Source organism: Tachypleus tridentatus, chromosome 13 (genome assembly GCF_004210375.1).
Source record: "Tachypleus tridentatus isolate NWPU-2018 chromosome 13, ASM421037v1, whole genome shotgun sequence".
Lineage (NCBI taxonomy): Eukaryota > Metazoa > Arthropoda > Merostomata > Xiphosura > Limulidae > Tachypleus > Tachypleus tridentatus.
This window is the reverse complement of record NC_134837.1, coordinates 224,680,197-224,706,843: the sequence shown is the minus strand read 5'-3', so window position 1 is coordinate 224,706,843 and position 26,647 is coordinate 224,680,197. Positions and strand designations below refer to the sequence as shown.

Sequence of the window (26,647 nt, the reverse complement as noted above, 5' to 3'; positions counted from 1 at the left end):
TAATAAATAACTCACCTAGATGAATCTGTATAATCATCAACAAAACAATTGGAAAGAGTTAAAAGTACACTAAATACAATATGTATGTAATTTGGGGTATGTCTTTAGTCAATAGAAGTGCATGTGTTCTTTCACTTAATCTAATTTTACTTACTAAAAGCTACCGGGTTTTAACTTATTTATTTACTTAATAGTATCCCTCTTTCAAAAAATATGTGAGTGTTATTTTAGGAAACGCACGTATTATATTAGTGTGAGTCCACCTGTAGGACAGTGGTAAGGTTATGGACTTACAACATTAGAATCCGATGTTCGATTCCCCGCGATTGACACACCGGAAAGCCCAGTGTGGCATAGCTCTCAAACAAAAAACAATATATTGAGTCCTCTGATGGTGCAGTGGTAAGGTTATGAACTTACCACGTTAAAATCCGGGGGTTCGATTTTCCGCGGTTGACATACCATATAGTCTAATGTGGCTTTGCTGTAAAAACACAAACACACCCAGGTAAGTGTGCATTTTATTTCCATATAATCCTTGCCCTGTTTACACGTGTTTCGTGTTCTTGTCTGCACATATAACTTTAAACTAACCGAACATTTTTTTTCTTTTCTAAAGGCTCGAGACGATGATTTGAATGGAACTAAGAACAGTGAGGTACGATATGAAATTATCCGCGGTGACAAACAAAACAACTTTTCTATCGATTCTGTCAGCGGTGAAATTAAACCTCGAACACCTCTCGACTTTGAGCAAATCGCACAAGAAAAAGGGGATATTCGAACCTTCACTCTTACTGTTCAAGCGTACGATTTAGGTTCACCGTCGCTACACAGTGATGTTACTGTTGTTATATACGTTCAGGTGCGTTCTTATCTGTGTGGTTCTGTTAAAAGCTGAAAGTTGTAGTCTGTGCGACACATTGTTAGATGTTATTCTTAAGTTCCACTCTTCGGTTCTTAGAGCTGCGGATGGTGGAGGGTGACTCTGGTTTAGCGTCTATTAAATTCTGTGCGGTAAGTTTTAGTGCTTTCAAGCGCTACAGACAATAGTGCTAACTTTTGTGGTTACCATTTGTTTTTGTGAATTAAATTTAGCTTACAGCTTTGAGTCCTCCCGGTTGAACAGCGGTAAATTTACCGACTTACAAAGCTGCAATCCAGAATTCGATACTTACGGTGGACGCGGCAGCGAGCCTAATGTGACCCTTTGCTCTAAAACAAACAATTTATTGAGAGTTGCAGGCAAATACTGTCTTTTTTTCGTCATTACGAACATCTGTAATATAGAAGTAGTTGTGGTGAATTGTAATTTTGTTTTCTCATTACGAACATCTGTAATATAGAAGTGGTTGTGGTGAATTGTATTTTTGTTTTCTCATTACGAACATCTGTAATATAGAAGTGGTTGTGGTGAATTGTATTTTTTTTTTTCCTCGTTACGAACATCTGTAATATAGAAGTGGTTGTGGTGAATTGTAATTATTATATATTCTTCATTGCTATCACTCATGATTTTTTAGAATTTTATTCGAATCTTAAGAGAATTTTCGGTGACTATAATATCGTTTTATTTTTTCAGGACAAGAATGACTTTTCACCAGTTTTTCAACGTTCTTTTTACACAAAATCCATCCCAGAAGACACGACAGAAAACACTCCAGTTATCCAGGTTTTGGCCTTCGACGGGGATCATTCCCCATCTAACAGCCGAGTGGTATACCGAATTCAATCAGGCGCTCAGGACAAGTTTGTGATTGATGCCAACACTGGAGTCATCTCTGTGGCCCAAGGTGCCAACTTAGACCCGGACAGGACTAGTCCAAAGACCACCTCTTACACCCTACAAGCAGTAGCTCTTGATGGTGGCATAGGAGAGGATCAGCGACAGGCAGTTGTGCTGGTCAACATCAGCATCACTGATGTCAACAACAAGGCGCCTACATTGACCGTGCCCGAAACGCTTAAGATTCTGGAAGACGCACCTGTTGGGTATCTCGTGACCACAATCGCGGCGAGTGACCTAGACGATCGGCCAGTATTGAGATACTCTTTCGACTATTCTCACAGTGAAGCAACGAGCGAAGAAGGGGCGTTGGTCACATCTTCAGAGAATGATATCACAGGAATATTTGATATCAACAGCGTCGACGGGTCAGTGACGGTGGCGAAAAAATTAGACAGGGAAAAAGTGGAGACTGTTAAGTTACTGGTGAGAGTGGAGGACTTAGCAGCAGCGACCCCTGGGCAAACAGCTACAGGTTAGAAAACATTATTATTAAGTGTCACTAATATCGCACCTAAAATAAAAGTGCTGTTACAGAACTTATACCAACAATATGACGTCATATCTGGATGGTTTGGTTTGAAACTACATTTTTTTCATATTTACAGTCTGTTTCATGTGGCTCTAGTTTTTTTCCTGACCTCATTTAAGTGCTAGAAGTTAATTTGCCAGATCTAATTTTACGAGAATGCTGGCCGGGCGTGACCCAATGGTTAGTATGTTCAGTCTGTCATGAAGGATAAATTATTTGCGTCAGGTTGCTGAAAAAAACGTTCTGCAGATTAAGGCTGTATGCGCGACATAAGAGTGGCAGTCAAAGTCCCACTCACTATTCGGTCATACAAGAGTTGGTGATGGATGATGTTGACTACCTGCCTTCCTTCTAATGTATCGCTTCTAAATTAGGGACGGCTAGATGAAATAGCTCTCGGTCACTTTGCGTGAAATTCAAAACAAACAAAATTTTCAAACAGTACAGTGAGAAGCTGTCATGCGAAGTACGTTATTTTATGAATGGTCGTCTTTTCCCGACATATCTTCGTATAATAAAAACAATCTTTCTTTTTCTTGGCTTTCTCACTCCTTACACTGATGTAAAACAATTTGTTTGTTTGTGTTTTGAATTTCGCGCAAAGTTACTCGAGGGCTATTTGTGCTAGCCGTCCCTAATTTAGCAGTGTAAGACTAGAGGGAAGGCAGCTAGTCATCACCACCCACCGCCAACTCTTGGGCTACTCTTTTACCAACGAATAGTGGGATTGACCGTCAATTATAACGCACCACGGCTGAAAGGGCGAGCATGTTTGGTGCGACGGGGATGCGAACACGCGACCCTCAGATTACGAGTCGCACGCTTGGCCATGCCGGGCCTGTAGAACAATTTAATTTGCTTTAGAGTTTAATCTCACTTATTGTACTAATACACAATAATTGTTTCTTTAACGTTAGCTCTTTCACATCTTTACTAATATAAACAGTTTTTTAGTTCTCTTTCTTGTTTCTAACACTAAATGAAAATAGTTACATTTTATTTCTTTTTTTTTTTTTTAACTTATTTACTTCTTACCCGTTATCTTAACTGTTTCTTTCTACACTCTCCGGTGGTTCATAGGTTAAGTTTATTGGATTATATTTAAAAAAAATAGAGGTTTTGATACTCGCGGTGGGCATAGCACAGTAGCCCATTGTCTAGATTTCTAACATAAAACAAATCTTATTCTCGCGCTAATACGAAACCTTTATTTATTTGCCTCAGATTTTATACCCCGCGTACTAATATAACAGTAATCTGTTAAGAGACAAAAAACCGAAATAAATAAAATATTTCGTTTAAGAAAACTACCACCCAATGAAATTTCTACAGATTGTTTAGAAAACTTGTGTAAAACCTAAATGGTATACTGTAGATTGTTTGTTCGTAGTTAAGCACAAAGTTACACAATGGGCTATTTCTGTTCTGTCAAACTAGGCCAGGCATGGCTAGATGGTTAAGGCACTCGACTCGTAATCCGAGGGTCGAGGGTTCGAATCCCTTTCCAACCAAACATGCTTGCCCTTTCAGCCGTGAGGACGTTATAATGTTACCATCAATTCCACTATTCGTTGGTAAAAGAGTAGACCAAGAGTTGGCGGTGGGCGGTGATGATTAACTGCCTTCCCTCTAGTCTTACAGTGCAAAATTAAGGACGGCTAGCCTAGCGCAGATAGCCCTCGTGTAGCTTTGCGCGAATTTCAAAAACAAGTAATCAAAACAAAATTCTGTCTACCAGCAGCAACGACCATACTTAATTGTTGACATCACAGTCTAGAAACTTCAGTTTTCTCAGTCTGCCATTCTCTAGCAACACTTTTAAAGTTATTTGGGTCAGAGGTCGTGAACCCCTGTACAATACACACCCTGTATGACTGTCACTACCACTATGGTTATCGAAACTCTGTTTTTTTTTTGTTTTTTTTAGTTATAAGCCTACAAATTTACTGTTGTGCCACTTGAGGACACTAAATTTGCCAGAAATCATTGCCATCTCTTTATAAAGTGTTATTAGATGAAATGTTCTGTTATTATAATATTCTATATTTGGTTTTACAGCAACGCTAACTGTGGTAATCAAAGACGTTAACGACAACAAGCCAGTGTTCACCAAGCCGTTCTACAAACAAGCCGTTACAGAAAACGCCAAGATCGGTTCACCTGTTGCGACAGTTGTTGCCACAGATGCTGACAAGAATAGAACAATTAGTTACTCGCTAGAGGGCAGCCCGGAAATTTCAGGCCTAATTTCTATAAACAACAAAACAGGTAACGTTTAATAGAATAGTTGTTTTTTCAGATGTTGTTAATATTGAATTGATGAACTTTATTTAGTTTCCTAATATATAATGAACATTATTAATATAAGTGTTTTAAATGTGTGATTTAGACTGTAATATTTTAAACATTTAATGAGTATCGTATTTTACGCCTTGTAAGACGCACTTTTGTTTCTTCAAAAATACCTGAAAAATCCCCATGCATCTTCCGAGACAAAAGTGATGAGTTAAGGCGAGAGGTTAGCTTAGGATCTACTTAAAACGGCCTTTCGTACAGATCTTAATCTCATTACTTACCAATTATAAGGATTTTCAATAGCATAAAACAATCAATTTAACTAATATTGTCGATATACTGTGAATAATATGATGTATTTGACTGTATTTACTCATAAGGTTGAAAAAAAGTCACGGTTACATCAAGGTGGTGGTTGCTGAGTCCAAAATTAGGGTGCGTCTTTCACGATGTAGCGTCTTACGAGGCGTAAAATACGGTATATAAGTAAACAGTTATTATACGTATATGTATTTGTTATAATAATACCCGGTTTTTGTCTGCCGTTAAAAATGCACTCGCACTTTATTTCAACGGATGAAGATGTGCTTTAGTAGACATTTTGTACAACAGCATATTAAAAGCTTATTAAGTGTTTAAAAAGGTCTAACGTTAGGTTGTAGAATACACATTATATCTTCATTTATTGATAGTATTTAAGTACTTTAAAAATTTAGATCTAACTAAAGCAAAAAGCGTACACAATTTACAGTGTTAATGTATCTATTGAATATAGGCCTTACTTTATAATAAAGGCTAACTAATTTTAGGCCTATGACATAGATTTCGGTAACAGATAAAAATTATTTTGTATTATTGTACAACTATATTTAAAGAAGTACTCTTGCAATAAACATACTAATTTGACCTCAGAATGTTTTGTGGGTATCTGCTAGTTTATGTATAAAACGAACAAATCGAAAATGTTTGAGAATAGTGAAAGAAAGCAATTTAGTTTGAGAACTGTTGTCGTTACCCTAAAAAATGACGGAACTCAATTTCATAACAATTTAGTATTATTATTTAATCAGTCATTCTCTTCTTTATTCATGGGAACTTAGAGCTCAATTCAATTCAATCTTTAAAGTGATCTAATTGCATGAGGTAATAGTCGTTCTACCTTCTTAATTGGTATTCGGACATTTAAAGTAAGCAATGGAATTACTGTTGTACATTCACTGGTTCAGGAACGTCTAAATTCTATTTTTGACTTTAATTGTATTGGTTTAATCTGTCTTTACTTTATTTCTGTATAAATCAAAATATGTCAAAATCCAACTAATACAAGTACCTTTACTTAAATACCTTTCTTCTGTATCTTCTGCTCTTATTATTTACTCTTCTTCGGGATGTTATATTTTTATTAAATCACCCTTTCACTGATTGTTATGTTTCTTATATTTTATTATTGTTTGTTTGTTTGTTTTGGAATTTCGCACGAAGCTACTCGAGGGCTATCTGTGCTAGCCGTCCCTAATTTAGCAGTGTAAGACTAGAGGAAAGTCTTCACCACCCACCGCCAACTCTTGGGCTACTATTTTACCAACGAATAGTGGGATTGACCGTCACATTATACACCCCCACGGCTGAAAGGGCGAGCATGTTTGGCGCAACGGGGATGCGAACCCACAACCCTCAGATTACGAGTCGCACGCCTTAGCGCGCTTGGCCATCGAAATCCGGTTTCTAGTGTTGTAAGTTTGTAGACATGCTGCTATGCCACTGGAAGGCCTGAAGTCAGAAAAAATGGAGAGATATGAAATATTAAAAATTTCATACTTGATTGAGTCATTGTGTATTTTATTTACAATATATTACTGGATTCCAAGTGAAAAACTTATTAAAGTATACCCAAGTGATGCCCGGGAGAATAAATAAAGGTTTGGTTTGTTTGTATTTCGCACAAAGCTACTCGAGGGCTATCTACGCTAGCCGTCCCTAATTTAACAGTGTAAGACTAGAGGGAAGACAGCTAGTCATCACCACCCATCGTCAACTCTTGGGCTACTCTTTTACCAACGAATAGTGGGATTGGTTGCCCCAATTATAACGCCCCCACAACTGAAAGGGCGAGCATGTTTGGTGCGACGGGGATTCGAACCCTCGACCCTCTGATTACGACTCGAGTGCTTTAACCACCTGGCCATACCGGGACCTATAAATAAAGGAAGTATAAAGTATGCAACTGTGATAACATAGGGTTAAATGTTTTTCTCGTGTTACATATGTCTTAAAATTCCCACCTAAAATTTCGGTGTTCTAAATATAATAACGTTAATGTGAGAGACGTAATTGATTTGCAATTTTAGTACTACTGTTCTTAATTCATAAGACTGCCTTTGGACTTCCAGGAAAACACAGTAAATCAGTGTTAATACATATGTTTTTTTTTGTGCCATGCTTGCTCAGACGGTGGTTTTCTCTGGGTACATCCAAAAAAAGGTGGGTTTATCTATGTGACTTTATATACATGATTTGCTTATTTTCTTCTTCCTATAAAATGTTCGTGTTTTGTTTCTATGTTCTATATATAATTATATTACATTATGCACTCAAGATATAGGACAAAAACTTCATTAGTTTTGTTGCTGGTGTTTCGTGTGTTTGAAATATACATTTTGCAATTAACATAAATACACTGCTGGCCAAAATCTTAAGGCCAATGCACATAAAGGAAAAATATGCATTTTACGTTGTTAGACTCAACCACTTATATCAGTAGAGTTTCAAAAGATGAAAATAAGAAAAGGGAAAATAAAAAAAAAATTTAGCATTTGATAGGGAAAATGTGAACACTATGAAATTAGCCTAAATACTAGCTGGTCAAAAGTTTAAGACCATATCAGAAAGAAGTCCTAAACAGGATAGGAAATGCCCAACAAGAGGTCTCAGTAGTGAGTTGCATGGCCGTCATTGCATGGTCGATATAAGCGTTTGCAGAAGGCTGGCTGGAATGTTATTCCCAGTGGTGAAGATGGCTTCATGAAGATCATACACTGTTTGGAATTGACGTCCATTTCTATAGACTTTCTTGCCATCCACCCCCAAACCTTTGCAATGGGGTTCAGTTTGGGCGAACACGCTGAATGGTCTAAAAGAATCACGTTATTCGCCATTAAAAGGTCCTTTGTCCTGCGGGCATTGTGGATTGCAGCATTGTCCTGCTGAAAGATCCAGTCATTTCCACTCAAGCAAGGGCCTTCAGTCAATAAGAATGCTCTCTCCAACATGCCAATGTAGCCAGCTGCTGTTTGACGCCCCTGTATAACCTGAAGCTCCATTATTCCATGGAAGAAGAAAGCATTCCAGGTTATGATGGAACCTCCTCCACTGTGTCGTGTAGAAATTGTTTCCGGTGGGATATCCTTATCGTGCCAGTAACGTTGGAAGCCATCTGGACCATCCAGGTTAATTTTTTTCTCATTAGAGAACAAAACCTTCGTCTACTTTTTTACGTCTCATGTTTGGTGCTTCTCAGCAAAGTTTAACCGAGCTGTTTTGTGGTGTAAAAGGAGGCGTGGCCTTTGAAGACATTTACGGTTTTTAAAGCCTTTTTCTCGTAGATACCGTCTTATTGTTCTTGAACTGCATTCTGCGTCCGTAAGGGCATTAATCTGGTTCGACGATCGGCTGGTGTCTTGCCGGACAACTCGTTGAATTCTCCTGCTCAACGCCGGCGAAATTTTCTTGGGCTAACCAGTTGAAATTCTCGTTCCGTATCCCTCAGGGACTTTTAAGAAATTTGCAACAGCAGTTTTACTACGCCCAATCTCACCAGCGATGGCACGTTGAGAGAGACCTTGCTTTTGCAGCTTGACAATTCTGCCACGTTCAAACTCTGTCAACTTTTATCCTTTGCTATGTTTTTACCCAATGTAACACAGGAGATGTCAGTGGGAGATGTTGACAACGCTAATGCTTCAACACAAATGACTAAATTTCATTATGTATTTACCGATTAACGCTTCGTTTCAGTGTGGTCTTAAACTTTTGACCAGCTAATATTTAGGTTAATTTCACAGTGTTTACATTTTCCCTATTAAATGCTAAAAATATTTTTTATTTTTATTTTCCCTTTTTTATTTTCATTTTTCGAAGCTCCACTCAAATAAGTGGTTAAGTCTACAACGCAAAATGCATATTTTTTCTTTATGTTCATTGGCCTTAAGATATTGGCCAGCAGTGTACATCAAAGTAACGAAGCAGACAACTGGTGTCGTGTTATTTAACTAAGAGTATGTATTAAGTACAGTAAGTTGACACAGAGTATTCATTATTTTTTAGACCTTTTAAATATAAATTTAGCAGATATTTATGTATTAACAATGTTAAAACAACGTGGGTTCATTTTTTTCTTATGTAGTTTTACCTTTTGGTGAAAGCTTGTACCAGTTGAATATCTTAGTAAAAATAAATAAACGTCAGTATTCGAATGGTTTAGTTACAGTTATCTATAATGTTTCCTCAAAGGTGAGATTTTCGTCAGCCAAAAGATCGACAGAGAACAGTTTTCTTGGTTGAATTTAACAATTCGTGCTACTGACAATGGAGTTCCGCCGCTCTCTGAAACGGCCCCTTTGTTCCTGCAAGTGTTGGACGACAATGACAACAATCCTATTTTTGTTGATGGTCCCTCTCAGTTTATCATTCCTGAAAATGCCGCAGTGGGCCAGCTGGTGGCAACCGTGCAAGCCACGGATGCTGATATTGGAGAATATGGTAAAGTGACTTACACCTGGGATCCTACAGGTGGCGACGGAAAGTTTAGAATAGACAGGGATACGGTAAGTATGACAGATACGGAACTGTTCAGTTGATGTTATATTTCTGCAAGCAAATTTTTACTTATTTTTCTGTTAGGGCTTGCATGACTTAATGGTTAGAGCATTTGACTTGGATTTGTGAGTTCTAATCCCGTCACCGGGCATTTTTCAAGTTTCTTTGGTAAAAAAGCAGCCTAAGAGTTGGCGGTAGGTAGTGTTGACTAGCTGATCTCCCTCTAGTCTATCACTGCTAAATTAGGGACGGCTAGTACAGATAGGCCTCGTGTAAGTTTTTGCGAAATTAAAATAATATCATATTTAATACTTCGTCAGCGATTGTTGTTTAAACTGTATTACATGTATAAGAATTACTTTAACTGAGATAATATAGTCTGCATTGCACTTAAGTTGAACGGTCAGAAATTTAAGGTTTGTTTGTTTCGTTTGTTTTTAAATTTCACGCAAAGCTACACGAGGGCTATCTGCGCTAGCCGTCCCTAATTTACCAGTGTAAGACTAGAGGGAAGGCAGCTAGTCATCACCACCCACCGCCAACTCTCGGGCTACTCTTTTACTAACGAATAGTGGGATTGATCGTCACATTATAAAGTCCCCACAGCTGAAAGGGTGAGCATATTTGATGTGACGGGGATTCGAACCCGCGACCTACAGATTACGAGTCGAATGCCTTAAGCACCTGGCCATGCCGGGTCTGAAATTAAAGTAAGCTACGCCTTTTCTATAGCTCTTAAAGAAAGATAAGTTTAAATATTTAATCGAACTTATTGGCTATTTTAGTCTAAAACTTGAACTTCAGTGTCATAAATGTAATATCTAACATATCGATGGGATTTTCTCTTAAATATGTACTACAAAGAGACAGTCTTCTCTTGGTGTGATGATATAAGCTAGTGCGATATTCCATTTTAACACTTGGCTGGCAGTTAATTCAATTAATTAATTTTAAAAAATTAAAACTGATTATAGATCTTTTACTTTGAAACAAAAGTAATATATTTTAAAACTAAATATCAACAGTAGTACGTGAAATATCATCAACTTCTCACCAGTTTCATGGATAAATAACACGACTGGAGTAGAGAAACAATTATCAAAGTTATTGTGACCAAGAAATGACTTTTATTATGATTATGTTCAGTCTTAAGTCCATAATGGTTTCCCATAATGCCAAATTATACACGTCAATAAATCAGATCGATCTCATTTATAGAAGAAAGAATGAAATTATCCGATATTCTCATAACCTGTATGCTAGCCATGTTAAGGTTATCTTGATAACTTAACCAACGCAAATGGTACGAAAGAAAATAAGTATTCGTGTTTCCTTAGAATATCGCAACGAAGTTTGGACACATCCAGCTTACGTAGTGTTGTTGTTTAATTGTAGCTATAGTTAAATATTCGTGTTTTTAGTTTCAGTTACCTAGAGTTATTAGTTTAACTTTAGTTATAGTTATTATTACAATTAACTTCATTATTATAGTTAATCGAGTGGTGACGACTTTGACATCTGTTGAGGTAAAATAACTCAGAGTTCTACATTAATTAACCTTTTCACAATACTTTTCTTAGGGTAGCCATCCACAAAAATTGAATGATCGACCAATCGTAACGATTTCCTGTATTTCTAACGTTAGTCTACTATTCACATACCCAGAGAATTTAGTTAACTGCTTTTCCCCCAACAACAGGGGCGTAGATTCTGGGGAGACGGGGGTATACATCCCCCTTCATTTTAGGTGGGGGATATGGTGCATACAATCATCCCCCCCTACAGTTTGGTCTGTTGAATTGTTTTATTGCATCACAGGCCTACAAATTGTGTGTTTGTTCTTGTGATTCTCGTGTTCTTGCCAATCGAATTTCATAATTAGGCCTAGATGTAGGCTTTTTCAGTAGCAGAAATGTACATCTTTAATATAGGCGTGCTTCTAAGCTTTTCGATCTAAGCGATAGTTCGTAAGTATCAGTCAATAGACCTAAGTATACATGCAAGTATCGTGGCAACAAGATTACTCTGTGACTGCATGTTTACAGCTTTCAGGTTTACGTAATCAGAAATTACCAATTTGCAAATTGAACAGTTCACATAAGTGGTTGCAAAAATCATCCTCCCCCCCATTGGGTGTAAAAAATATACGCCCCTGCCCAACAAGTGTGTATGCCAGATAACTAGATACATTTTTTCGTTACTATAACGTTATTGTTTTTAGTCATAGCTATACATATTATTAATTGATATGGTTTATGTTTGTTAATAGACATTTTCTTTATAGTTATCGTTGCTTATATAAAACAAGGTTGTCCAACTTGATGGTAGTTGTGACTAGGGCTGTGACGATTACACGATTAACTGGTTACGGTTCGGTTACTGCTCTTAACCGGTTACGGATTTCCTAATCGGTTAATCTAAGATTTTTTTTCCGAGAAAAATAAACGAAAGAAAACAATACGATTATCGACATGTAAATATTTCATTATTTGACCTTGACATTGATATGTTTGCCTATCGCGATTTTACGAACTGCTTGTCTTTTTGTTTGGTTGAATTTTCGTTGTTGTTGTTGAAAGCCTTTAGAGTTTTTGTTAACGTTCGGTGCGGCCGTCACTCGCAAATTCCTAGGGCTGTGACGATTACACGATTAACCGGTTACGGTTCGGTTACGAGGCAAAGATTAACCGGTTACAAAAGTCCGTAATCGTCGCAGCCCTAGTAGTGGCGGAACATAGAGAGAGCGCTTAAGTTTCTTATCTGTTTACAGTGAGGATTTATCACTGCTTAAAGAGGGCGTTGTATGTGTAATTTAACTACTGATCTCTATATATGGATGCGTGACTGAGTATAACATTCAAGATGGCGAAAAGTAATGTTTTAATGCCAATTTTGGCACGGGTTTGTAATCGCGGCTAGACTAGCTGAAGGTATTTATTCGTGTTATCTTTGTTTTATCAACAAGGTTATTATTTTTATCATGAACAGACCAGCGTATACTAAGGGTAAAAGAAGAAAAAAAATGAAGCGTGTCCGAAAAGAAATCAAGTCAAACGAATATTGATAAAATATTTTGTTCTTTTATAACTGACGTTTAGACAACAACTAACATCGCTATGATACAATATTTAATTATAATAAAACTTGGTATTTACACAATAGAACATAATTTTGTCAGTTAATAAATACACCATATCGTCTATTTAGGGGCTAAAATAACGTAGTTTTCGTTATTCCCAGCCAACATTATTTTTTATCTGGTGCTGCCACCTGACTTTGTAAAATGTGATGTTGTATGTTGTCATAGGTTCTGTAACTAATAGAATTACATCCCGGGTACCACACACAAACATTAATCTCCCGCTGGGACAGCAGTAAGTCTTTGGATTTGCAACGCTGAAATTAGGGGCTCCATTCACCTCGGCAGACACAGCGGATAGCTCGATGTGGCTTTGCTATGAGAAAATACACACACACAAACATTAAAAATAGTTTCAGAAAATACTTCAATATTCCAGTTTTCAGTCGTCTGTTAATTATGGAAATTAATCTATAACTAACAAAAGTACAGATCAAGAATTAACTTTCATGCGTAAGTACTGTAAAAAATGTGTTTAACAAAACTTGTTGGTCATATGGACTGTAACGGGTAATTATTAGATTAACAGCTGCTATATGAGGGGTTGTTATACTTTCTAGAACAATATATAAAAAACAAACCTCAGTGTAAAAGTACAGAATTATTTTATTAAAAGCAAAACATATCTTTTTCGAATTTATATTAAAAATAAACTATTTTCTGGAATAAAAAGGAAATTGCATTGTAGAGGGCGCTAAGGTAGTTTTGATTAGTTTCAAAATAAATGAAAAAGTTTGCAGGTGGTGAAATTAAGTAGATGCAACTGTAAGTACAAGTGAAACGTGACGTTTCTCACGAGAATGCTTTCTCAAATGAAATGAGAATTCCGGTTCTTAGGTAGCGTTTCTGAAAGGACAAATAAAAATACTGTAGATATTTATTTTAACAATACTTTATTCACCTCCTAGGGACAAGTTATCGTTGCTGAACCTTTAGACAGGGAAAAAAAGAAATGTATAACTTAATTGTTCAAGCGTGGGACAATTACGAATATGGATTTGTTACCGGAGAAAGTAGAAAAGCATTTCGAAAGGTAAGCCTTAAGCTTGTTACCACAGCTAAAATTAATTACTGCTTATTTACAGTTTATCATCTCCATTAAACAACACTGTATACTGTTCTGAAACTATAAAAGTCGATACTGGTGTAATAATTTAAACCTGGCCTTATAAAGCGAACCCTTTATATATGATACTTAGTTCAGATATAGTCTAGTATGTCGTTTCAAGTGTAATTAACAACATACAATACATTAAATACGTTTATAACTAGTTGCATTGTAAGTTGTGTTTTATCTAATACTTTGTTTAACTTTTGGGTCTATTTATACGAAATGTAAAAACCAATTGTTATAGTCCAACTCAGATTTCATACGTTTTGAGGGTCTATATAATTAACTTGTAGCAATTTTTCCTTAGTTAAACCAGTATTAGTGTCACAGCAAAAATTAAGCGCTATTTCGTTACTGTATAAAACGTTTTGAGGTTTTTTAAACAGACTGTTGTGTTTTTATTTACAGTCCGAGGGCCGACATGGCGAGGTGGTTAAGGTACTCCGAGGGTCGTGGGTTCGAATCCCTGTCACACCAAACATGTTTGCCCTTTCAGCCATGTGGGCGTTATGATGTGATGGTCAATCCCCCTATTCGTTGGTAAAAGCGTAGCTCAAGAGTTGGTGGTGGATGGTGATGACTAGCCTCTGGTCTTACACTGCTAATTTAGGGACGGCTAGCGCAGATAGCCTTCGTGTAGCTTTGTGCGAAATTCAAAACAAACCAAATCAATTTACAGTCCTTTGAGGTTGACACTAGTTTTGAACAAGTTAACTAGAGACGCCATAGTCACCTTAACGGGATGTGTTGTTGATTTACTTTAAAAGTTATTTTCTGGAGGATTTGTTATGTTTCACTACAATGCTAATATAAATTATAAAACGTTTCATAGTGTACTCATGTACAAGAACTACTGTATATTAAAACATAATAATGCCATCCTTTCTTATTTCTTCCAAAAAAAGTTGGTTGGTTGGAATTAAATACAGAGCTACACAATGGGCTGGTAATCTGTGCTCTGTCCACCAGTGGCATAGCGATATGCCACCAAGAACTACTGTAGATTAAAGCGTTTTAAATTCATCATTTCTTATTCCGACCACCAGGAGTCACTGTAGATTAAAGAAATCTTAAAGTCATTTCTTATCTGCCACCATAATACGTTGTAAACTAAAATATAACAAGGTAATCTTTGGAGCTGACTCCTCGAAGCCCCTCAGTGGCACAGCGGTATGTCTGCGGACAATGCTAGAAACCGGTTTCCTATATCCGTAGTGGGCATTGTATAACTTTGTGCTTAATTAATTACAAACAAAGAGTCCTAAAGTATATTCCTATATCACTTCGAGCATTCTTGTTTAGATACTCAATGCTACTCAATACAGACTTAAAGTCATTGCTTCGTATTTCAACAATCAAGAAAGAACATAGAATTAAGATCTCAGAGTGGCACTGCCATATAGTTTAAAACAAAGTCACTTTCACTACATTTTAAAAGTCTTTGAGCTTACGTGCGTAAGATTCTGGTGAAAATTTATGTAAATCTAATGTGAACAAAGTCCAGATATGACCACTCGGGGTACCACACACAAGTATTAAAAATAGCTTCACCAAATACTTCTATATTCCAGTTTTTAGTCGTCTGTTAATCATGGAAATTCTTCATTAATCTATAACCACACCCTCTGTAAACAAAATAAAAACTCAATGTCTTCATATAAGGACGTTTACTTACGTTGTGTAGTTATATGAAGTGGAGCAAGAATGAATTATTTTCATTTATTTAAATCCATGACAATATACCAGCTGGGACATTTAGTAGAATTTCTCTTTTTATTAATTTTGTGACATAAATTACGTTGTAATGCCCGCCCCCCTTTAGAGTTTCATACGTACATGAACAATTGTACCCAAGGTGGATATATCTTCTCATTGCTTTAGGTGATATTTTCACATCTCAGAAACCATTTACTACTCAGTTAAGATAATATAACCCAAAAATATGCACGTACCTTATTTACCATTCGATAATTACGTGCTTTGAATCACGTATTTTTTTCGACAGATATCTATACTCGTGACGGATGTCAACGACGAAACGCCACAGTTCATACCTCAACAAACGTGTGCGACGATAACGGAGTTCCACAAACAGAAGGAGACGATTCTTCTCGTCTCGGCCTCCGATGCGGACGATGCATCGACGAAAAACTCTGAAGTGACGTTTTCGATTTTAGCAGGGAATGATGAAGGCATGTTTGTTATTAATTACTGAAATGAAATATATTAAGCATTCTGTTACTGAGCATAGTATGCGTTGCTATAGGAACATTATGAAAGTGATAAACAATAGTGTTTTGAATAGGTGGATCCGTGTTCTTTTGTAGCAAAGACAGGACAACTTGTGGAAAGTACTTTGATTTTAATGTGTTTTTGTGTATATTATTGTGTAACTTAAAAATAAGTTACCATATCTGAAGAACAATATCTAATTATAAAATGTAAGTCTTCCATTCGAGTCCTTGATTGTAAGAATCGTTAACAAACATTAAAACACCTTATGATTTAAATTAGAAAGAACTATGTTGTAAATAATTTGTAACATTATTTTTACGGATTTGCAATTTTTTTTTTTTAATTTCTTGACGTTTCTTTCACCAGGTTAATCTGGTGGAATTGTTAGAACAGGAATTTGGACGAGAGAACCTGCACATGGCCTGGCATGGCCAAGCGTGTTAAGGCGTGCGACTCGTAATCTGAGGGTCGTGGGTTCGCATCCCCGTCGTACCAAACATGCTCACCCTTTCAGCCGTGGGGGCGTTATAATGTTAGGTCAATCCCACTATTCGTTGGTAAAAGAGTAGCCCAAGAGTTGGCGGTGGGTGGTGATGACTAGCTGCCTTCCCTCTTGTTTTACACTACTAAATTAGGGACGGCTAGCACAGATAGCCCTCGAGTAGCTTTGTGCGAAATTTCCTGCACAAATAAAAAGCGATGTTTCATACAGTTATAGGCCCGGCATGGATAGGTGATTAAGGCACTCGACTCGTAATCTGAGGGTCATGAGTTCGAGTCCCCGTCACACCAAACTTGCTCGCTCTTTCAGCCGTGGGGGCGTTATAATGTACACTCAATCTTACTATTCGTTGGTAAAAGAGTAGCCCTTGGCAGTTGGTGGTGGTGATTAGCTGCCTTCTCTCTAGTCTTATATTGCTAAATTACAGACGGCTAGCGCAGATAGCCCTCGTGTAGCTTTGCGCGAAATTAAAAAATAAACAAACAAACAAACTATCACACACTCGTAATAAACAATAATAATCGTAGGCCCAGAGATAGGGGGCTAGGACAATGAGTCACACCCCACCCACTTTTAACATTGATAATAAAAATTTGTAAAAATTGTTAACATTGTGCTGTTGTAACTCTATGCATTTCCGTTTTTGTAACACCTATTGACAAGCTGTCTCTACGCAGGAAGGATATTTATTTATTTCCACAATCTGAATTACAATTCCAACAGGAGGCTGAAGTTTTGAGCTTTTTTAAATTGTTTCATCCGATATAGATGTCGATAAAATTATACCAAAATTATACGTATAATCTCACCAGTGCAGTTATAAGTTTATTTTGTAGAGAGACATCACACATAAATTTCATAAAAGTTGATGTCTTGATGTCTCACTTTTTATTTGCGACTATTTCTGCAATTAGACATCTGAGAATTAGTTCAAATGTTTACTGGTGTAACATTTATTGTATTTGACTAACTTGGTTTTGTAATGTTTCTATCACTACTGATAATATGAATGTAGCTTTGTGAATTGCTTGGGCACTGCATATTTTTTTTATTGTAATATAAATTTAACAATCACAATTTTTATTCCATTACTTAATTAATATCTGATCACAACTTCATCAACGATGTGACAATGTTTGCAATGCTATCTTATTGTAAAATGTTAAAAGTGTAAACCTAACTAGTAAATATATATGATACGAGTTTAGGTTTGCTATCCACATTTGATGAAGGGCAGTTAACCAAAACGTTGCTTTCAATCAAATGTTTAACGAATGTATATGGTTTGTAAAATCTAGGGTTGTTTGACATCGAGCCCATGAAGGACAACACTGCCCGAATTGTTAGCCGTACGTCTCTTAAAATGAGGACTGGCAACTTCACCCTTCTGCTTAGGGCTCAGGACCACGGAGATCCTCCTCGTGCTTCAACAGAGAAATTTCGAGTGTGTATTAAGGATGTGAATGACCACAGTCCAGTATTCTTCCAACCCAAGAAGAACTTTACAGTCCGTGTATCTGAGGTATACTTGCTTTTGAAACATATTAATAAACTAAGTGGCAACACTTTCTGAGGAAATTTAATTTGTGATGCTGTTCTTTCAAATTTCATGTAATAGAAATTCAGTATTCTTCTTGGCTAATACCCTCTACAGTGCTTTTTTCTTTTACCCATTAGTTAGTTAAATAAAAACAAGTAATGTCCCACCATAATATTTCATTACTAGCTTTATGACTAAAATGTAATGAAAGCAATGTGAAAATAATGGTGCATGATTGATGCAAAAAATGAGGAAAAAAGTTTCATTGGCTAATTAACTGACAACAAAGCTAAAAATAATAAGAATATGAATATATCTTCTGGCACATTCAACTTGTCAATACCTACCATGGAACAATCTGGACAGTATCCCTTCTGGAACATTCAAATTGTCAACAACTATTGAGGAACAATCTGGACAGTATCCCTTCTGGAACATTCAAATTTTCAATACCTACCATGGAACAATGTGGTCAATATCCCCCTCTGGAACATTCAAACTGTCCAAGCTGTTGCTTGGTAAGTATTGACAATTTGAATGTTCCAGAAAGGATACTGTCCAGGATTTTGTTCAGTAAGTTCTGACAATTTCCAGGATTATGTCGCTAAATGTAGCAAAAAAACGAGACTAACTGAATAAATAAATGATAATTTTTGGTATGTTTATTCTTTCTATAACGTGAAAAGAGGTTGTTGTTTAGTGTCGGTTCAACACCATTGAATAAAATAAATAAAAAATTGGGAATTTTTATAAACTGAAAATAGAGATCATAATACAAGTAAAGAAACAGGGCTGGAGACATTATTTACTCAAACTACAATTCCTTATTTTGGCTACATGCTGTTACTTAGAATTACATTTGGTGGAGTTAAAATAAGGATTTCTTGTTTCACTGAATAACATCTACAGTATCTCCAGCCCTGTTTCCTTACTTTTTTATAATACCTGTTTATAGGTTTTTAAATTCCCATTATTTATTTAGTTTGTTTGTTGACTTTTTATTAGGCTCAGCTATGTGTAAAGGATTATTACTTGATATGGTAGATAACGTTATATTTTGTAATGATAATAAACGTAGCTATTGCTATCTGACACGGTTCATGATGATTTACTGTAGCTGCTGACTATTTGATTGCGTTAGTTCAAGACGTGGAATATTAAGCTGCAGCTGGAGATTGTCGTGAAGGTTTGTTTGAGAACATATTGATCATTTATAGTTTCTATGTAACTAAATTTGCAATGTGCAAATATACACCTAGACTGAGATGCAATTCCCAGATAGTGGGTATAAAATTTGACAAGTAGAAAAAACAACCTTTTCAAATAAGACATATACGCCTAAAACATTAATTTAAATAATCCTTCGTGTCTTTTAAGTAATTATTCCACGAATATGTGGAATAAAATTTAATATTATATTTATTGATTTTTTTCTTACATCTTCACTTCGTACATAATATAGGAGTCAGCTCCCTAAAGACACCGATTGTATAGTATACAAAGCGTTGAATATCTACATGTTACAGTAATCTAATGTTCATCTATTATTAGCTCGTAATTTCTGTTTCACGCCGTGCTTAGGCTTTTTAAAGTAACACCAGATACTTATAAGAAAGCTAACCTTAAGGGGTAATTCTGGTTAAGGAATTAGCAAATAGGATTACATGAAAACGTTGTAATGTTTTCATACTAAACCCAAAACTCAAGTGCTTTCAAATAATTCTGAAGAAGAATATAAGGGTTAACGATAATATCGTTTACACTGGAATTATGACGTTTTTATTTAGCTTATGTAAAATACAGAAGAAACAAATTGACTTTTTAATACCTTTGCAATATTTTATTTAGCATTCTAGTAAATTTTTGAGTGCAATATACCCAGCTGTAGGCTGGCAAGATAATAATATTCAGTACAAGAATTACAAACAGGCCATTTTGAGCTGATTTTTTTTTTTTTTTGAAAGTCTAACGTGTGCTTTTTTGTGCATTTTTATGTGTACAATCGTAGCAGTCAATAGTAAGGACTTAACTTGTTTTTTTGGACTAAATCTTTACTGTTTAAGTGCTTTTAAGCCGAACGTTCTATTAGGATTTTGTGCAGTTCCTTATGATCTTTGTTAGGAACCACATTAGTGGTTCATGATATTGCAGTGTTATATTTTGGATTACATTACAGTATAGGTGAGGCTATTGAGGCTTGGTTAGCATGCCCGCGCTATGAATCCAAAGTTTCATGATTTGCATCCCATTGTCGCATAAACACACTCCGCAATTCAGAACCTTGAGTTGGTCTAAGAGTATCAGCCAAATACCACTACTTGGTCAGCCACAAATAGGCTAAGAGCTTGTGATGGGTGCTGTTGACTAGCTTTAGTTCGTCAGTTAAAATTTTGGGAGTGTTGTGCGAAGATAGCTTTTGTATTGCTTTATACAAATATTCTAAATACTAACGTGAGGTAAAATGAGACACCAGTTTGCCCAACATAATAAGTTTGATTTTTTTTTTTTTTTTTAGAATGCGACAATTGGAACTGTCGTAACAGAAGTTAAGGCTACGGATGAAGATAAAGGGATTAATGGGGAAGTGAGATACCGGTTAAAGAAACTGCTCAATGGTCATTGGAAGACATTTCAAATTGACGAGAAAGATGGAATTATAACTCTAATACGAAAATTGGATCGTGAGACTCAACGAATATATGAGGTAAGCTGAGTGATAGAAAACAAAGGGTGTACATTGAAGTGAGTATTTAGAAATAATTTTTTAATGAATAACACATAATAATGTTTACCATTTCTGCTGCTTTGCTAACAAGCTGATATTATTTTCTCAAAAGGTACTATTTTTAGAACAGCTCTCGTTGTTACGTCGAACTAATATATTCATTATTAATCGTTTGAAATGTATCTTTTTTTTTTTTTTAGTTACGTGTCGAGGCCTTCGACATGGGAGAACCGACGTCTTTGTCCACGGACCTGGATTTAAAAGTATATGTTACAGATGTAAATGATTATGCCCCAGAATTTACACAAGACATTGTAAGTTTTGTATATTTTTTCTTTTCTATAGTTATTGTAAAAACTAAAACACTTCTATTTTAGTAATCAGAAACTAAACTTGATGTCACCGTGTAACTGAGTAAGGTAGTTTTATGACAACTGTTCTTTAAAAAAAATGTAAGGTTCCGAGAACATTGCAAAAATTCAGTGAAGAACGTAAATGGACATTTAAACGTGATTGGCATCTTACAACATGTTTCTTGCAGCGTATGAAGGAAGATACTTTTTTTTTAAAAAAACAACTTGCGTTTGATGGTCTTAACACAAAGATAACTTTACATTTTTTAAATCTTTCTTTTCTTCCAGTATTGTTATGATAGAATGCAAATGGAACATTATTAGGAAGTAACGTTTTATCTCTTAGTGCTCTTGCTTGAAATAAACAAAATAATAAAAATATAATTAAGTAAAATCAAACAGAGCGCCCTCAGTTCAGATGTTTCAGTCATAGGCTTTCGTAACTACCTGATGCATGTTTATTGTGAAAATAAAGGTATTTTACATTTGATTTTTTATATACTTCTTTACGTTAAAATAAGACATGACAATACTATGGTACAAATATATTTTCGACTCTAACGTGCCATTCCTTACGATATTGTTGTAAGTTGTTTTCAGTTTTAATTTGGATGTTAACTTGGAGGTATAACGTTATGATTTACGTGTTTTTAGAAGTAGACGTCTAAAATGTACTATGTTTATCAAAATCGGATAAATTTTGGAATATCAAAAGATATGAATAGGTTATGAATACGAGACTCACTGAAACATTGAGTTAGTGTTTTGCTTTCAGTCGGTATGTTAATAATTCAGTGAAGCTTTAGTTTTCGTGAAGTGTTTGGATTGGTGTTACTGTGGAAATCATTTCGTTTTGTTTGTTTGTTTGGGAATTTCGCACAAAGCTACTCGAGGGCTATCTGTGCTAGCCGTCCCTAATTTAGCAGTGTAAGACTAGAGGGAAGGCAGCTAGTCATCACCACCCACCGCCAACTCTTGGGCTACTCTTTTACCAACGAATAGTGGAATTGACCGTAACATTATACACCCCCACGGCTGGGAGGGCGAGCATGTTTAGCGCGACGCGGGCTCGAACCCGCGACCCTCGGATTACGAGTCGCACGCCTTACGCGCTAGGCCATGCCGGGCCCAAATCATTTCGTATATTCAGTTACTTGATCAATCACCTCTGAAGCTGTACAAGTCAATTTATTTTTGTTAGTTGTAGTACAGTTATCAAAACATTTCCGATGGAACGTCATTGGTAAACTTAGATTTACAAGTTACAGTAGAGAAGTATGTGAAGGCAGTTTGTAGAAGGGTATCTGCTGCGTCCGTCGCAGGGATTCGAACTCCAAATTTTAGCGTTGTAAGTGTGTACTCTTACTGTTGACCCATCAAAGGACATATTAAAGAAGAAACAAAGTAATTTGGTATTGTTAGGTGGACTAGATGTCGAACTGTTTCCACCTAATAATTTTTAAAAAATTGCCCAGTGACGAACATTGTTACAAAATTAATTATTTTAACTGTGTAGTTTTCTTTTTACTCATATAACAACATTTATGTATTAAGTACTATATATTTAAAAGCTAACGTGCTTTTAGTGATTGACATAATGTTTATGACCTTGAAAACAAGCTAAAGCCTAGTTGTTAACTGCTATTTTTTATGATAAAGGAGCTAATTACTAGTCTTTGAGATTCCTCATTTCTATCCCATCAAAAATGAACTTTTTCATGCACAATAAGTTAAGCCTATATTATGCCTGGCCATGTCAAAACCATGTGTTGTTTGGATATTTCATCCTTTAAAGATGACAGATTTCATCTAAGGTTATTTTAAAATGTTTTTGTCTGTGTTAAAAAAGGATTAGCACAAGAAAAACAAACTAGTTAATTGAGTTTCTACACTTTTGTTAAAATAGTTATGTAACAACTGTGTGTTTTAAATTTTAAAAGTACCTACTTCATTATCAAATTATGATCAATATTTGTTATAATACTTGTTCAAAATCTGTTAAGATAGGTGCTTAAATGAAGTAAATAAAAACAACTTGAATCAGGTCTTAATTCTTGCACGGTTTTTATTAGTTCCATATTACAATATTACATTCTAGGACCATGTGACTTTTACTGAAAATTTGCCAGCTGGTCAGGAAAAATTCAAACTGACTACAACAGTTGACAAAGATGATAATGATGGTGATTCTAAACCAATACCATGTTATTTCATTGTAGGTGAGTTAAAAAGTGTTTATTATATTTTGATGAAGTTTTGTGATTTCTACGTTTTAAACAGTGGTTAAAGGGTTGTTTAATTTTATTCTTTTGCACATCTTGTAGAACAGTATTAATAGGTAATTGTTTTCACTTTGTGATAGTAGCAATACTATGTTAATAATGAATATAGTAACTTGTATGACAGTTTCCAATATTCATTTCCTAGTCTCAACTCTGAAACAGTACAATAACTTAATAAGCAGCTCTAGAACAGTATAGTAGGAACTAAGCTGAAATTTTCTTTACCTTGTACTGGTTCCATGGAAAATCTATAAAGTTGAACAACAAAATTATTGATTAGACTACATTTTGTATATTTCCCCCATATTTCCAATATTTACTGAATTGGGTAGAAAAACTGTGAAATTTTCATGATAAGGTATTATTTGTAGGTGGTAATGAAAATGGCAACTTCCGGTTAGACATCTTTACTCATGAACTGTCCACCACCAAGAATTTAGACAGAGAAGAGTGTTCCAATTATAGCCTCATAGTTCAAGCATCAGATGATTGCTTCCATGTGCCACCAACCATTTCTCACTTTGATCCTCAAGACAATTCATTGTTACAGGTTCAGGTGAATGTTAAAGATGTAAATGACAACCCTCCTCACTTCATTAGTCCTGTATTTACTGGAGGATTAACTACAGAGATGGACTTTAGTACTGTAATCTTAAGGGTTAAGGTAAGGAATTCTGTAAGACAAATAAATTAAATTTCATAAAATTTTAAAGACACAAAAGGGAGGTTATTAGCATAATAAGGATGTATGCCCTTTCCAGCTCCAAACTATACTTAATACTCATGTATTCATTTAACCTTTTCTTGAACTTGGTTAAATTTTTCGCTTCCACAACTCTTGAAGGCAGTCCATTCTCAAAGCCACCACCCTGTTTGAAAGGTAATACTATCTAAATTGCATACGACTCCTATTCTGCCAAAATTTGAATTTATGCCACTTTGTTGTGTTGTTTTCACTGCTAAACGTAAAACATTTGATGGATCTATATTATCAATGCCCTTGATAATCACTTCAGTCACATTCCCTCTGATCCTTCTACTCTCCAGAGAAAACAAGTTTAAAGATTTTGGTCTCTTCTCATAAGACAATCCCAGTATCCCAGGGATCATCCTTGTGGCTCTTTTCTGAACCTTCTCTAACTATTCATTGTACTTTTTTAGGAAAGGAGCTCAGAACTGTACATTACTTTAAGTGAGGCCTTAAAAGTGATGTGTATAGTGAAACAACAATGTCCCTTGTCTTGTATTCAATATTTCTACAGATGCTACAAAAATCCTACTAGTACTATTGTTAGCTACAATACACTATTTAGTTGCCTTAAGATATTTTTCTTCAACTACAGCATTTAATTTATTCCCATTTAAATTGTAAGAATAATTTGAATTGTGAAAACCTACATGCATCACCTTACATTTTGGATAGTTAAACATCATCAACCATGTATTGATCCAATGCATCAAATGATCTAAATCTCCCTGTAAGTCTGCAGCATCTATGATACACTTAGCTCCTTTAAAAATCTTAATGTTGTCTTCAAACTTCAATATTTGTCAGTTATTCTATAGTCAACATCATTTATATAAATCACACACAGCAAAGGACCCATCACAGAGCCCTTGAGGCACATTGTTTACAACTGTAATCCAGTCAGTTCTAACTCTATTTATTACAACTTTCTGGTTTCTACTCTTCAACCAATTTTCTATCTAACTGAATAACATTTCCCTCACACCTTGTGGTTTAGTTGTATAACAAGTCTTCATGAGGCACCTTATGAAACTCTTTCAAAAAAAAAAAAAAAAAAAAGTAAACCAAATCCATGGTATTTCCTTCATCAACTCTTGCACTAACATCTTCAACTAATTTCAGAATATTTGTTAAACAAGAATTTCCATCAGTCAAACCATCATGGCTCTTTGACACTGTATCATTTTAAATGAATCTGGAATGTATCAGTCACACTCTCCAAAACCTTTCCAATAACTGATGTAAAACTCGCTGGCCTATGATTTCCTGCACAATCACCTTCTTTAAATATTTGACTAACATTAGCTAACTTCCAATCTTCTAATACTCTTCCATTATTCAATGATCTATTAAAAAAAATATTAGCTAGCAGTTCACAAACAAAATCTTTATGTTCCTTTAAAACTCTAGGATAAAAGTTGTCTGGTCCAGACGATTTATAAATTTTTAGATTTCTCAACTTTTCTCTTACAATTTCAGAACCTAAAATATCCTTTGCATCATTATTTTCCCCAAACATAAAGTGTATCTTTCTTTGTAATAACTGAAGAAAACATATTACTTTAAGTTTACCATCTCATAATCTTCTGAGATCAACTCCCTACTATAACTTTTTTAAGAGGCCTAATCCCCATCCTAATATGTTGCTTACTTATCATATATCTAAAGAATTCCTTATTATTTACCTCTCTCAGCTAACCTTCTTTCATGTATAGTTTTTTTACCCTTTTAACTTCCTTTTGAACCAGCCCTCTTGATTGCTTATAGCCATTATTATTTTCAGTAATTTTAAATTATGTTTATCCCATATGTACTCTCTTAAACTAAACCATACTGGCTTATTTCACTTTATTGTCCCCCATTTTTTTTACCTTGTAATTGCAGTTACAAAGGGTAAGGGAAGATAATTATTACATCTTAATTTTTGTCTCAGTTATGCAGTAAGATACATTTTAACAAAGAAATTACTGGGACAAGTGTTTTAAAAGTTAAAACAAGGAAATTATGAGGATAACATCAAGTTTTATTTATCACTTTCTTTCCATAAATGTTCAGATAATTATTCAGATTTTTTATTAGTGTAGTTTTTCTTTTCAGTTATGAAATGCAATTCTTTCACTTCAGTGTGTTGGTATTTGAAGGAGACAGCTGCAAAATAATAGTTTTTGTATATGTTACAGGCAGTAGATGCAGATATTGGTATACACAGTGTAGTACATTACTACATGCTTGGGAAAATTCAGCTGACACTGTCAGAGGGACTAGAATCCATCAAAGGTCCTCCTTTTCTCCTCAACCAAAAAACTGGAGAAATCAGTTTGAACTTTGACCCCCAGAGAGGAATGAAGGGGTACTTTGACTTTCAGGTGAAGGTGAATGATACTGATGGATTGTCTGATACTGCAAGGGTTTTTGTAAGTTGCCAAAATATTATATTTTAGATTAAGGAATATTTCATTAAACCAAATAATTGATTATTATGCACAATAACATGTTAACAAAATACCTCGCATAACTTGAAACCAATTTTGTGTGATGCATTTCATCTTTTAACATTTCCTAATTTGAATTACTCTGTAAAAGT

At 35.4% G+C, this 26,647-nt stretch overlaps 1 pseudogene across 1 annotated transcript in view; it reads left to right on the top strand.

Annotated features, from left to right (window-relative positions):
• LOC143240913 (cadherin-23-like) overlaps positions 1-26,647 on the top strand; it is a 77,567-nt pseudogene that overhangs the window by 34,724 nt on the left and 16,196 nt on the right. The window contains exons 17-28 of the transcript XR_013022030.1: positions 620-865; positions 1,583-2,261; positions 4,377-4,586; positions 9,123-9,436; positions 13,476-13,600; positions 15,684-15,870; positions 17,714-17,937; positions 20,471-20,659; positions 20,881-20,994; positions 23,132-23,252; positions 23,687-23,979; positions 26,244-26,477. The product of XR_013022030.1 is annotated as a cadherin-23-like (transcript). The remainder of the gene's footprint in view (positions 1-619; positions 866-1,582; positions 2,262-4,376; positions 4,587-9,122; positions 9,437-13,475; positions 13,601-15,683; positions 15,871-17,713; positions 17,938-20,470; positions 20,660-20,880; positions 20,995-23,131; positions 23,253-23,686; positions 23,980-26,243; positions 26,478-26,647) is intronic.